Genomic DNA, 14,208 nt, shown 5'->3' with positions numbered 1-14,208 from the left:
TGTTTTGCCCCAGGTTTGAAGAACATGTTACAGTGACAGAAGCGTGCACAATTATAGGTGATTGAATTGAGGACTAAGCTCCAGCCACACTGATTTTCCTTCTGTTACCTCATCCACCAGGCTATTCCCTTGCCTGGAATGCTTTGTGCTCAGATTTTGGCATAGCTGACTCCTCTTGTCATCCAGTCTCAACTCAACTGAAAGATCTTCTGTGATCCCAGTTAGATGAGTAAGTCCCCCACCCCCATTTCCATCACCCTGTTATGCTTTCTTTATAGCATTTATTCCGTCTAATAGTTCGTTTCTTGCTTACTTGTTTATTTTTTATTGTCAATTTTCTTTCACTAGAATGTCACTTCCATGAAATAGGAGACCTTTATCACCGGTTTGGAGGGCCCTGGAAATTGTGTGGCATATGATAGGCACTCCCACATGTTTATTGAATGATAAATTGAATGTGTGAGTGGCTAGGTGCTAAGGGAAATGGTCTGCAGTCCTATTGTGCTCTTTGCCTGAAGAAAACTTCTTGCAAGAATATCAGGTGCCTTTGCCTTAGCTCCAGCCCATACCTCTCTACATGTGCAACAGTGGGCACTAGGAACACACATACCGATGTTTTTCGATTAAAGGATGGCATCTTGGATACAGGTTCCCTTTAGGCTGTAATGTTGTTGAGGCCAGTATCTCTCAAGATTTAATTCATGTTTCTTAACCTGAGCCTTTCACACAACTGATATACCAGGTGTGATTTAGAATTTTGCTTTGGGTTTATAAAGCTGTTTATGCTGTATATCTTCTCTGAAACTTTTCCAGCACATTTTAAAAGCTCTACAGTTTTGCTTGCTAATGATTTTCATCTGCCAGAGAGCTTGTCTAGTTAAAAAGCAGATCACTGAAGACACTTTTGGCACATATATTTCATATTACTTAAGTTAATTTTGTTTTGTTTTGTTTTGCTTTGCTGGGAAAACCTGTAATAAAGGAAGAGAAAAAACTGACTTCTCTTTTTAAAAGTGAAGATGTTACTTGGGCAGAGAGTTGTAGTTACATAAAATGTACTTCTCTAATTCTTAACTGAATCAAAAATGGGACAAGCAGATGATTTTTGGAAATAGTTTGGGTTGAAAGGTTTTGGCATATTCATGGGTTCTCTCAGCTGCTCAAAAATAATTTTGAAAGTCTTATTTGCATTCTCCAAATTAAAGATTTTGGCCAAAAGGAAATGCTAAAGTCATGGTTTTTCTCAGGTTGACTTGTTGGGTGTTAGGGATTTATAAGCAGGATTTTGAAGGGGGATCATAGATGGGACCTTTGTACAAAGTCATTGGGCCAAAATAAACACTCCATTGTTCCATAGTTTTGTATCGCAAATAGGAAAACATCCCTATAATTATTCTATTAAGGGGACACAGATTACCAGATTTATAAGAAAAGGCCAGTGGTTGATTGAGCCACTTTTTGTGTGAAGGGTGGTGCACAGTAACTGCCAAATTTCTGTCAACGAAAGAAAAAAACATCCATATATCAAAAAAAATTTTTTCTCATGTATTATGTAAGAAATTTATGCATGCTAGTACTTAGCAGAAGAAACTTTCTGTTTTCAGCAATCTGTTGAAAAATCTTGATCAAAGGCATTTCCTATTTGAAGCTTAAAAGTGACAATGTAAATACAGATAAATTCAGTCTTAGCATCTTTTTACCACGTTTTCACTCTGGCAATAATATTAACTATGGTGATCAAAATAAAACTGCTAAATATAAAAACATTTTTCTCAGGAAGCATCTAGGTGGCCCAGTTGTTTAAGCGTCCAGTTTGGTTCAGGTCTTGATCTTGCACTTCAGGAGTCTGAGCCCCGTGTAGGGCTCTGTGCTGACACGTCAGAGCCTGGAGCCTGCTTCAGATTCTGTGTCTCCCTCTCTCTCTGTCCTTCCCCTGCTCGTGCTTTGTCTGTATCTCTCAAGAATAAATAAACATTTAAAAATTTTTTTCTTTGATCTTGAAATAACAAGTCAAAAAAAAAAAACCCCACCCACTACTCATCCTACAAAAGAAATTGGTGTCTAATTATCACTCTTTTCTGCTGCCAAGGTGGGTTGTCATTGCAGCTGCTGGCTGGGCAACTTTTCTCACTCACAAGGTTATTTGTCCCTTCATAAGAAAGAAGATCAAAACCCAAAGATGTGCCTCCTTGTAGTGAGATTGGCTGTTTCCGTTCAACCAAGCCTCCTTTACTGGAGGAGAAAAATAACACTTTATCAGGGTTCATAACTTTCTGGACATTATGCAAGATAATGGAGGAGGCAGAGATGAGGTCTTGCTTCCAAATGTCAGATCTCTTTCCCTTTGGGCACTGAGCAATGAAGGGGCAGAACTGAAAAGCTCTAGATCATTTTTAAGTAGATTTTTTTTGTGTGTGAACCACATGATCACATTTATCAGGCACCTTTTCCAATATGAAGCAGTGTCCGTTTAACAGCAAATATATTTAGTAAGTCTGTCTCGTCCAAAGGACATTGATAGTTTGGTAAAGAGAAGACAGTGTACATCTCACTGTCATAGACAGGCTGTGGTAACCTGAATGAGCTCAGGTGACAAAGAAAATACATTGGAAATACAGAGCAAGAAAAATCCCTCCTGATTTGGTAGCTGAGGACAACTTTCATGACAGGCGGGGTAGGCCTGGAAAGCTTGGTAGATCTTACAAGATGAAAAGAGCTAAAGTGTCGAGAGAAATAGCTGGGTATGCCAAGTAGTATTGAACATTATCAACTAAGAGTTTGGGCCAGTCCATACAGCAAAGTTAAAGAAGTTGAGTATAGAGGGGAATATAGCTTAAAAATAGACCAGGACAAGTTGTTTGGGGCCTTGATTGTCAGCTAAGGACTCAGGGTCCTTAGGGAAGTCATTAAAGAATATTAAACAAGAAAATTTCATGTTTGGAGATAGACTTTCAATTCCTGGCGGAAAATTAAACGATGAATTGAAGACAGAAGAGTTGGACAACAGGGACTGTGTGGTAATAGTCCCCAAAATGAACAAAGGGAATAGAGCCACTTTTGTAGGTGATTACAGTAAGACCTCTTCACAGATTAGTGTATTTCAAAGGAGTAGTATCTGTTTAGAGCACAAATTAAGTGGAACAATTCGGTGGAGTTTCATTGTAATGGGATTTAGTTTGATGATCCAGCTGTGGAATTAGGAACAATATCTAATGATGATGCAGATCACAGTGAGCTGATAAACCCTGTAAGACATGTATATTCGAGTATATACATCAGTACACATTTCTCTTTACTTGTGAAAATTCTGGCCATCTTCTTACTATCTGTAACGCTGAAGATTGGAAGGCTGTGTGTCTTTGCCAACAGTTAATGCAGCTCATTCCCTACAACTACAAGATGTCTGAGTCCTGAAGGTGAATCTGTCTGGCAAGTTTTGAATTTGACAGCCTTCATGAAAGTGAGTGTTCCACACTGTGTTTAACTGAAGCCCGTGTCACAGACACTGCCTAACTCGTGGTAGGTCACTCAGTTTCTGCTCCATTTGAGGTCTCAGCTGGTTTCAGATCCACAGTGGAAATACCCCCCTTGCCTAAGCTGAGTTAATGAAATACATTCACTCTTGTCATCCCTTCATCTTTGAGATATAAGATCTATGATTTTTTTTTTTGGTTCTATGATTTAAAAATATCCTATTATTAACTAAAAATGGAGCCAAACTTCATTCTCAGGACCAAAAGAAAAGTGAACAAATGGAGGGACTCTTCAGCCCACCTTCCCTATGACGCACGCACCCCCCCTTCCTCACCTGCAACAAGTTAAATGTAACATTAGCACTAAACAGGCTACAACTTACAACACAATTAAAATTGTGATCAAAGAGGAGAAATTGTCATGTGGATGTTCAGTTTTAGAAATGATAATGAGGAAGACTCAGACAGTCAAACATTTGTGAATGAGTGGGGGCACTTACCTCTGAAATGACTGACATGGAAGGAAATGTCCACACTGTCTTAGAGAATAACAGATGTTGCCAGTTTAGTTGAAGGGGCAAGACAGAGCCATGATGGAACTCAGAGTGGCACATACGGTGTTATCTATTGCATACTTTGCCTTTTTGCTGTAAAGTGGGGACCACATTGGAACATGAAAAATAAAATCTTTTCAGACTGGGAAATAATTAGATGTCAAATCACAGACTTCTAAATTTTCTAAATACTGATGCAACTCAGTTGCTCAGTTGGGGCTCTAGAAATGACTACCAGTGCCCAATCTTTTATTAACATATAAGGAGTGCCTGTTTTGCACAAGCTCTGTCATATTAAGAGATAGATTGTTGGCACAAACTAAGTCAGTCACCTATCCTCTTGGCTTTTTGTTTCTTTTAATGAGAGGAATAGCTGGAGTGTTTTCTAGGGAAGCAGTTGAAGCTGCTGGTCAACTCTATGGGAAATGTTTGAGAAGGATACTATTATATGACATGCAGAATAAATATATAAGGAAAATACTTCTGCATACATGAAATATAAAAGGAAGCCTATTCGGAATATCTTTTTTTAAGAGTAAAATCCTTTTATTTAAGGCACTGATTCTCTTTCTAAGGAATTCTCAGTAGGAGCTTCTGAGTTTATTCTCAGTGGTTCTGGTGACAAGAAAAGAAGATGAATTATGGCCTTTCTCCAGATACTTTCTGCCATCATTTGAGACCATGAATGTGCATTCTGGTGCTTTTGCACTCAGGAACTGACATAACCACAGATGTGTGAAGCTCACTCTGGATCATTATGCTACAGGGCTTCTGCCTGTGCTGTCATTTTATTGTTACTGTATTATTAATTATGATGGCTCTCAACCAACTGAAACACGCTATAGTCTGTGAAATGTTTTGGTTCTTGTTTTAATGAGTGTTTGCTGGAAGGTTCCACGGTGGTCTACTTGAGTAAGATGAACCAGCTTTGGTGTACCCATTTGTTGTGACTCACGTGACTAAATAAGATCCCCAGGTCCAGCTTACCTAGGGCTTGTGCATGTGTTTGTGACTTCCAGGGACAGAGATTGAGAACCATTTGTTAATATTGTGCCCCAAATCAGTTTTTCACTGGAGTGAAGTGCTTAAATTAACTTTTTTGAAGCTAGTAAAAAATATGCTTTTTTTTTTTTTTTTTTTTTTTTTTTTTTGCACTAATCAGACATGGCTGGCACCAGAACTCTGGGAAGCCTTGTGACAGGACCTAGCCTGTGCAATCTCACATGTGATTTGCCGTTCTTCCTGGAAGGTCCACTCTGTGGCTTTTCTCTGGAATCTATGAAGAAAATGTTCCTCAGCCTAGCCTAGAAACAGGTATTGAGAAAGCTCCCCTTCCTTGTCATATAACACTGTGTCTGGGGAGGGCCAACTGCTGAGCCATGAGGGTGGGTAGGGTGCGTATGGGGGTGACAGTCATGGATTCAGTGACCGGAACTCACCTGAGTAACCATTCCAACCCTCCTCTGTCAGTGTTGTCCAAGAGTGGGTGCCCTACACAAACTCCTCTTTATCAGAACCTCTTTTTATCTTTCTATCTGCATAAATTTGTGCGGGCTTGTTATTTTTGACCCTGGGCAGGGATATATATTTAGAGCTCTCTAATACTCTTATTTTTTTTTAATATACTCAGGACCCTAAAATAAGTGTCCATGTACCTGCCACCCAGATGAATACATCAAAAGTAAATATTTTTCCCATGTGTGCTGCCTAGCTTCTATTTGTAAAGAAACAAAGTACACAGGTGAATTTGAGGTTCCCTGTTTTGCCTTTCTCAGCATCACCCTACTCTCTGCTACCCCAGAACAACTGCCATGTGTTGGCCTTTGTACAGTCCTGTTTTTATACATTTAAATTTTGCTACATATATAAAACATGATTATTGTATGCGTGAAATACAAATTATTTGTGTATTTTAAAATACTCATGGGATGCCTGAATGGCTCAGCCAGTTAAGCGTCTGACTCTTGATTTCAGCTCGGGTCATGATCTCACAGTCATGAGATTGAGCCCCATGTCAGGCTGTGCACTGGGCATTGAGACTGCTTGGGCTTCTCTCTCTCCCTCTCTGTCTCGTGCACATGTATTTGCACACTTTCTCTCTCAAAAAAAAAAATAAATAAAATTTTCATATATTTCACTTTATTATTTCTTAAATATTTATTTATTTTTAGGAGAGCACAAGTGGGGGGAGGGACAGAGAGAGGGGGACAGAGGATCTGAAGCAGGCTCTGCACTGACAGGCAGACAGCAGTGAGCCCGATGTGGAGCTTAAACTCACGAACCAGGAGATCATGACCTGAGCCAAAGTCTGACACTCAACTGACTGAGTTGAGCACCCAGGTAAACCCATATGTTTTACTTCAAATATGGACTGTGGTATTCTGGCAATCACTACTTTTACTATCAAACATTCTGTTTTCAGAATTTATGTTTTTATATTCCCCTTGCTCATTCTTTTAAAAATATCTGTATATTACTCCATCTCATGAAAATATTACAATTTATCCATTCCCATACTACTGAAAATTTAAAATGATTCAATTGTTTTACAAAAATAAGTTGTACTGAAATCAATACCCTTAGACATTTCCTTTAGGATACACATAATAGAGTTTTTCTGGAGTATATATCAGTGGGCTTACCACATCATAGGGTATGTGCATTTTCGTGTTTGGTAGACACTAACAAATTGCTCTCCATAGTGCTCTCTTACCAATTTACACTCCCACCAGGTCCTTGCTCACACTTATTATCAGACTTAATTATGTGTGGGTTGGTAGATATGAATTAGTATCTCATTGTTTTAATTTTCATTACTCTGATTATTCGTAAAATTGAACATCATTTTTATAGGGCCATTAGGATTTCCTCCTCTGTGAATTATCTATTTCTACTCTTTATTTACTCTTTTATTGTCTGTTCTCTTTATTGATTTCCAAAAACGTGTAAGAGTGTATGATCCTAATGTATATGTATTTTAATATATGTGTTTATATTTCATACATAAGACTCATACTTTTTCATATATTGAAAAATATATTGTTGAAAATTTTGCCTCCTGTCTGTTGATGGCATTTTAATTTTTTTCATGACCTCTTTTAACACAATCTTTAAATTTTGATATAGTTAAATTTCTTTTATTATTTTGCATTTTGTGCCTTGCTTAAGCAGTCACTTTCTCCTCCATGAGTATATTATATTTAAATCTCTCCTGTACTCTAAATTGCTTTAATTTACTTCTCAAAGTTTTGTTTTACATGTGTAGACAATGAATTTACATGGAGCTAATTTGTATTTGTGGTGTAAAGCATGGATCTATTTTTATTCCATATGAAAAACCAGTTGTCTCAATACCATTTACTGAGCTCTATTCTTTCTCCATTATTTGCAGTGCCTTTTCTGTTGTGTTCTAAGATCATATATATGCTTTAAACTTTTCTAGGCTTTTTTTCCCTGGTGATCTCAACTTTCCTGTCCTTATAAGGTACCATGCCATGTAAATAGTATGCCTTTATAATAGGCATTTTTTTCTTGTGCCACATAATTGTGAGAACGCTTGAAAAGTTTCATTTTAAGTATGCTGTTAGGTACAGGTTTTTGGGTGACATATTTTTGTCAGATTCAGAAAACTCTGGATTTCTAGTTTATTAAGAGTTTATCATAAATGTTAAATTATAAACACTGGTTTTCTGCATGGTAGAATAACCATTTGATTACCTCTTTAAAATTATTAATGCAGTAGATTATATTGCTAAATCTTTCTGATATTGCACTGTCCTTGCATTCCTGGTCTAAATGTTACTTGTACAGGATGTTTCTATTGTATTATCTTTTGGGGCTTTTTTTCCCCCAGAATGTCTTGAAGCATATTTTGGTAGACTTTGTTTTTTTTAGGTATTGATTTAAATAATCACTCTTCAGAAATGTTTCTTTGCAAAGCTAAAAATGCAAAGGTTTTTCTTTCATTTTTTTTTCAAATACGTATAGTTATTACCTGGCAATAATGATTCTCATTTCTGCCTACTGAGAAAAAACATCCACAGAACATGAGTCTATAACATCTCCTCTTTCTATTCCTAAACTATGTGAGGCCTGCCACTTTCCCAAGACCATGATTATGCTCACCTTCTCTTTCCCTTCTTAGAGTCTGGGTGGGGTGTGACCTTCTCAGTCTTCCCTGATGTGGGTCCCCTAACAACTGTGCTGATTCTTAAGGCAGCAGAGGCCTGCGACAGCCACATCATCAGTGCTGACCTTACACCCATGTACACATGCACCCCTCAGCTGGGCCGCTCACTCCCACATCAAGCAACATTAGTGTTCCCATTTCACACAGATTATCTGTCCTTCTCCCAAACAAAGTAGAAAATCTAACACATTTTAATTGTTCTTTGAGATAAACTCACCTATTTTCCTCATCTAAAATTTTCTTTCACCGTTTTTGATCAGTAGAAAATGTGGCCTATATTGTTTTTACAAACAATATTTGTTTGAGTTGGCTATCATGTTTTACCTTTGTTTTTCCTCACCGTTTATTTAGTCATCTAATAAATCCTTATTGTATGTCTTCTATTGGCCTGCTGTAGTTATAGGTGCTTGGAAATATAACAGTGAACAGAACAGATAAAATCCCTGAACTCATATAATTGACATTCTAGTAAGAGGAGATAAATAAAAATCAGAAAATAAATAAAGATAAGCACTATGGAGAAGAATAAGATATAAGAGTTATTATTAATCTGGGTTTTCAGGGAAGAGCTCAAAGATGAAGTGATATTTTAATGGCTATTTGATGAAAATCTGGGAGAAAAATATCCCAGAGGGAATAGTATATACTGCATGGGGTCTTCAAGAAACATCAAAGAGTCCAGTGTGGTTGGAGAAGAATGGGCAGGAAAAGTGTGGTAGATGAAGGCAGAGATAGTGATTAATGGTGGGGGGAGAGGGTCAAAGGAGACCAAGTAAGACTTTTAGACCACTGTAAGCACATTGGCATTTACTCTAAGTGAGATGGGATGCCATCTGAGGGTCTTGAACAAAAAACTGACATTTTTTGTTTTAGCAAGATCTTGATGGGTGACTTATATATTTGGGGATAAGGGTTTTCAAGACCAGAAGCATGTAGACTAATTAAGAAATGTTTATAATAATCCAGATAAGAAATATTGGTGACTTGGGTGAGGGAGATAAAGATAGAAAGAAATTATCACATTCTGGATGTAATTTGAAGGCATATCTGAGAGAATTAGTTGATGGATTGGTTTTCAAGGTATGACTGAAAGGCCTGAGAATCTGGAAGGATTAAGGTGATATTTAATGAAATGACCAACACTGTGGAATGAAAAGGTTATGAGGGTAAAATCAAAAGTTTGTTTATAGATTTATAAGTTTGAGATTCCTATCAAGCACCCAAGGAGATTATTAGTCAATTGGATGTATAAGCCTATAGTTCGAGTTTTGAATTAAAGTTATATATTTGGAGAACATAATCATATAGATGATATTAATGACATATTACAAATGGAATCACCTAGGAATAAGTGTAGGTAGAGAAGAGTGGATGATAAGGACTAAGGGTATTCCAATGTCACATGGCTGGGAAATGAAGATGACACAACAAAGTAGACCAAGATGAAGTATCCAGTGAGGTAGTAGAATCAATGGAGAATAGTGTCGAAATACCAAATTATGATAGTGTTTCAAAGAGTGATCCATTATGTTGGATGCTAATAAATCAAATGAGATGATTAAGAGCTAACCACTAGATTTAGCAATGTAGAGGTCATTAGTGGCAAGGACAAATCTATGTCATCGGAGTGGTGGAGGTTAAGGCCTAACTTTAATGGGTTTAGGAAGGTGGACAAAGAGGAATTGAGAATAAGAGTCTAATGTAATTCCTTTGAGAAGTTTGGCTTTAAATGGGGGGCAGAGAAATGGGTCAACAAATATAGGTATAATAACTGGAATAGTTGGGATAGAACATTTTAAAAAAGACTTTCAGTATATTTTTAAAATGATTGATGTCTTCTTGCAAAAATAGTTCTTTTAATAATTATTTAAATTAGAATCTTTAGGTAGAAAACTGTTTTCATATGCCCTCCGCCACCTGCTCACCACAAGACTTAGTGACAGTTTAGCTAGGTATCAAATTCTAAATGGATGGTTATTTCTCTGACACTTAAAGGTTTTCATTTAAACACTTAAAGGTGTTTTGACATTTGTTGTTGCTGAGGAAAAATCTTCTACTGGTATGTTTGAATTCATTAGTGGATAACCTGCCTCTTACTTGAAGTCCCTTTAAAGAGTTTTTCTTTATCATGATGCCCTATTGTGAATTTACTTTTTATTTATAATCCTCAGTGAGTATTGTGGGTTTTTAATCTGAAAACTCATTCCATTCTTTTAATTTTATAAAATTAATAATAACCTTTTCCAAAAATGATTCTTGCAGTTGAATTAAATTCTCTCCTGGAACTCCCACCATATGTGGGTTGGAGCTCCTCAATCTGCCTTCCATGGCTTGTAATTGCTCTTTAACATTTTCCAGTACTACTGTCTTAGTTATAAATAAATAAATAAACAAACAAACAAACAAACAAACCTACCATTGCAGTAGTTGGCACAGAGGAGGAAGTTCAAAGTGTAAACTTGCAGTGCCATGTTGGCCAGCACAAAGGTTCATGTGAAGAAACTATCTTATTCTCCTCCCTTCTCCTCTCCATTTGTCTTCATCTGTTCTGGCTCTGTAACAGAAATACCATAGACTGAGTGGCTTATACACAACAGAAATTTATTTCTTGCAATTCTGGAGGCTGAGAAGTCTAAGACCAAGGTGCTGGCAGATGCCATGTTTGGTGAAGGCCTACTTCCTGGGTCATAGACAGCTGTTTTCACTATATCCCCAGATGGTGGAAGAGTACAGGGAGTTCTCTGGGACCACTTTTGTAAGGGCACTAATCACCTAATCACCTCCTAAGAGGCCCCACCTCCAAATATCACATTGAGGATAAAGTTTCAATATATGAATTGGGGCAGGGGGTATGAAAATTTAGCCTTATAGCACCATTTTATTTGTGTAAATAGACCAGCAAACAAAGCCGGGTTTGGCCCACTAGACTAACCCTACAGTATAATAGGCTGTGACTCACAGTTAGAAAAACAAGAATATGGAGGAATATTAATTAGTGCAGCCATTAAATTTTATATGCAGTTTTTGTATTTTGGGGTGGTGGTGGTTGGGCAGGAGGGTATTGTGCTTTTTTAGCCAGCAAGGAAGAGGATGCTGCCATATAATTCCATGTAATGGGGATTTACTATAATGACACAGATCTCTGCTGCTGTGCATAGCCATTCTCATGTATCTCTCTCTCAGTACATCTTGGGTCCTTCATGGATTTTTTTGTAATGTCTTCAAGCTCCCTATCCTCTTACTTGAAACTTCTCTAAGCTTATAGAATTTGCTTGGGTCACCCAAAATTTAATGTCAAGTAATTACTATTGGACAGCAGTTGGTATTAGGACTTCATTCTCAGTCTAATCAGTTCATATTAGCTGAGTCAGGTTTATTTCATTGGAATCAACAAAGAGTTGCTAAAAGCTGCATTTCCTAGATAAAGTGGCAATCTAATTGCAGGTACTGAAGAGACACTAATGTTAGATGGAAAAAGAAAAAGGAAAAACATGAGACAGCTTTTTGTATAGGGTCTGTTTTCAGCTTTCTTTAGAAATTTTATTGGAAAGAGAATGACAGAAAGGGAATTCATAATTTTTTTTACATTGTATTAATACTTACCAAACTTCTACATAAGTATTGTGCATTTATTATCAGAAAAATAAAATAAAGATTGGCTTCAGGAAAAACAATCATTTTGCAAACCAGCATCACATACTCCTACTCTTGATTCAGCTCATCTCCTTCATACAAATATGAAGCATCTGTGAATAAAATGCTGTTTGAAGCATAGAGCCTCATGTTTGTCCCACTGGCACCATTTCAAAATACATTGCTCAGTATACAGTTTGGTTTTGGGAAGCTGGGTGCCCAAACCTGGAAAAATATAACCCACGACACTAATAGGACAGGCTCCTTTTCCTAATTTCCTATACTTCCCTACTCTTCTTTGTATAACCAGTGTTTATTAACTGTTTTTACTAACTTGAGGTTTGGAAATTTGGTTTGGGATAGGGTGGGATAGATTGTCCCATTTTCTTATTAGACCAAAATATTTCTATCTGACTATGGTGGTCATTTCTGTGGCCTTAATAATTCCCCCCAAAAAACAATTCACAGGTTCTAAAGTAAAAAATACTGCTGGTTGTAGCACACTAATAGGATTCATAACTCTTGTAAAAAAAAAATAAAGGACTCAAAAAAAAGCCCTGTCACATTATACATTCAGGTACATTTTCTTTCTTCAAAAAAGAAAAGAAAAGAAAGAAAAAAAATAGGTATTAAGGATAAAATTTCAGTATGTTTTTGTGCAAGTCCTGTGTAATTACTCTTTCCAACTACCCTTACAGTTGAGCCTAAAAAATTAGGTGAAAATGACCTTCTTCTTTCAAGGATAAGCTAGAAAGATCTATGCTGGCTGGTCAAAAAACCATTGGCCCCTCGGTCCTTTGCCGGTGTTCAAACCCACATTTTCTGTGATTCTTCTGCGGAGTGACTTCCAGAAGTGTTCCCCAGATCTAGGTAGCTCTTATCCGTGTGCTTGGTGACCAAGCACATCAACATCCAAGCCAACGGGAGTGGAGAAGGGGAAGTAGAGGAGATGTGCATTTCCCTGAAAGACGCACTTGCCACTTCTGCTCACATCCTCCTACCCAGTACTGAGTCACGTGACACAGTTTCCTGCAAGGCTGTCTGGGAAACGTCTTCTTGCACTGGATTCCATTACTAGTTGAAAGTAGAGTGAGTGACTATTAAGCACAACTGGTAAATATGAGACCACCTTAATGGATTGTGGTATGAGTACTGTGGAGAAGGAAAGTCATTTGAATGTCTTATTCAGAAGGGTGTCATAATCACAATTGTGTTTCAACACATAATCTTTGTGTAAAAAATGGATTGGAGGGAGTCTTATTGGATGTTAAGAGGGCATTCCTGAAGTCCAAGTGAGACAGAGTGGCTGGGACTTGGTGATAGCAATACAGAGGATAAGGGCATGAAACGAATTCAAGATACTGAAGAGGTGATGTTGACAGAGGAAATGGGGACAGAGGAGGTAGAGAAGATGGCCGGGTAACTCCTCTGTTTCTGGCTTGTGCTACAAATACTGCAGGAACACCAAGTTGAGGGAGGAAGTGTTTCTGGACCCCTGAATTCAACTTCAGAAATGTGCTTTAGAGACCTCTGTCAGGAAGGCTGCCTCTACACATCCAAAATATGAGTTCGTAATAAATTAACCTCCAATTCACAATTAATGAGACTCCTATCTAGTCATTGTTAATTAACCTAGTCAAGTGAATGTTCCCTTGTGAGGTTTTCTTATATTATAGGACTTTGTGTGGATGATGTCATAGAATGGTTTCTTGCATACAAACTTAAGAAAGCCAAGTAGGCAGAAAGGAGTTTTCACCACCAACAGGCCTTGCTAATTCCGGCTGTGGTCACAAATCATGAGCAGTCTTCTCGTACTAATAGGATGGACGGGAGTGTTGATCATACACAGGAATGTTAGTAACATAGCCTTGCATTTATAACAACTCAGCCCGCACTCGGTGATGGAAATCATCATGATGTTCCAACCATGTGAGGAACAACAAGAAGGATGGTGAAACTCCAGAGCTAGAAAGCAGTTATCTTGTCTCTTGTGCCACTTGTGGACCTAATTCACTAAATGTTGAGTGTGTAGCACCTTTTGCTGACTTGTGATTTTTTTCATAGAGAGACCTACTTCTCTTTATTACAAGTTAATTCAAAAGAGAAACCCGCGTAATCTCAGTACTATGTCCTCCTGCCAGTCAACCCAAATATCCTATTAGTGGGATAGATATCCAGTTAATATGTAGGTAGTACTAATAATTTTCTAGTCCACTACTTTGCACCGTTGATACTATGGTTAAACATTTAACAGTTAAGTGTGTTAAGATTTCCAATGGGCACTAATGCTTTGGAAGTCATTCATTTATCCTTCATTTAACAAGTATTCAAAGTGTTACACTCTGGGCACTTGGTATAC

The 14,208-nt window shown here is 37.6% G+C and overlaps 1 protein-coding gene across 8 annotated transcripts in view; it reads left to right on the top strand.

The window, feature by feature from the left end:
• GHR (growth hormone receptor) overlaps nt 1-14,208 on the top strand; it is a 269,418-nt gene that overhangs the window by 95,548 nt on the left and 159,662 nt on the right. For 4 of the 8 annotated variants that reach the window (XM_015067574.3, XM_053201021.1, XM_053201015.1 and 1 more), the window contains one exon: nt 5,190-5,341. The exons of the other annotated variants lie outside the window; for them this stretch is intronic. The gene's annotated coding sequence lies outside the window, so the exon portion shown is untranslated. The remainder of the gene's footprint in view (nt 1-5,189; nt 5,342-14,208) is intronic. 8 annotated transcript variants of the gene reach the window in all.

Source organism: Acinonyx jubatus, chromosome A1 (assembly GCF_027475565.1).
Source record: "Acinonyx jubatus isolate Ajub_Pintada_27869175 chromosome A1, VMU_Ajub_asm_v1.0, whole genome shotgun sequence".
Classification (NCBI taxonomy): domain Eukaryota; kingdom Metazoa; phylum Chordata; class Mammalia; order Carnivora; family Felidae; genus Acinonyx; species Acinonyx jubatus.
The sequence above is the reverse complement of the archived record's forward strand: the minus strand, read 5'-3'. Positions and strand labels throughout refer to the sequence as shown.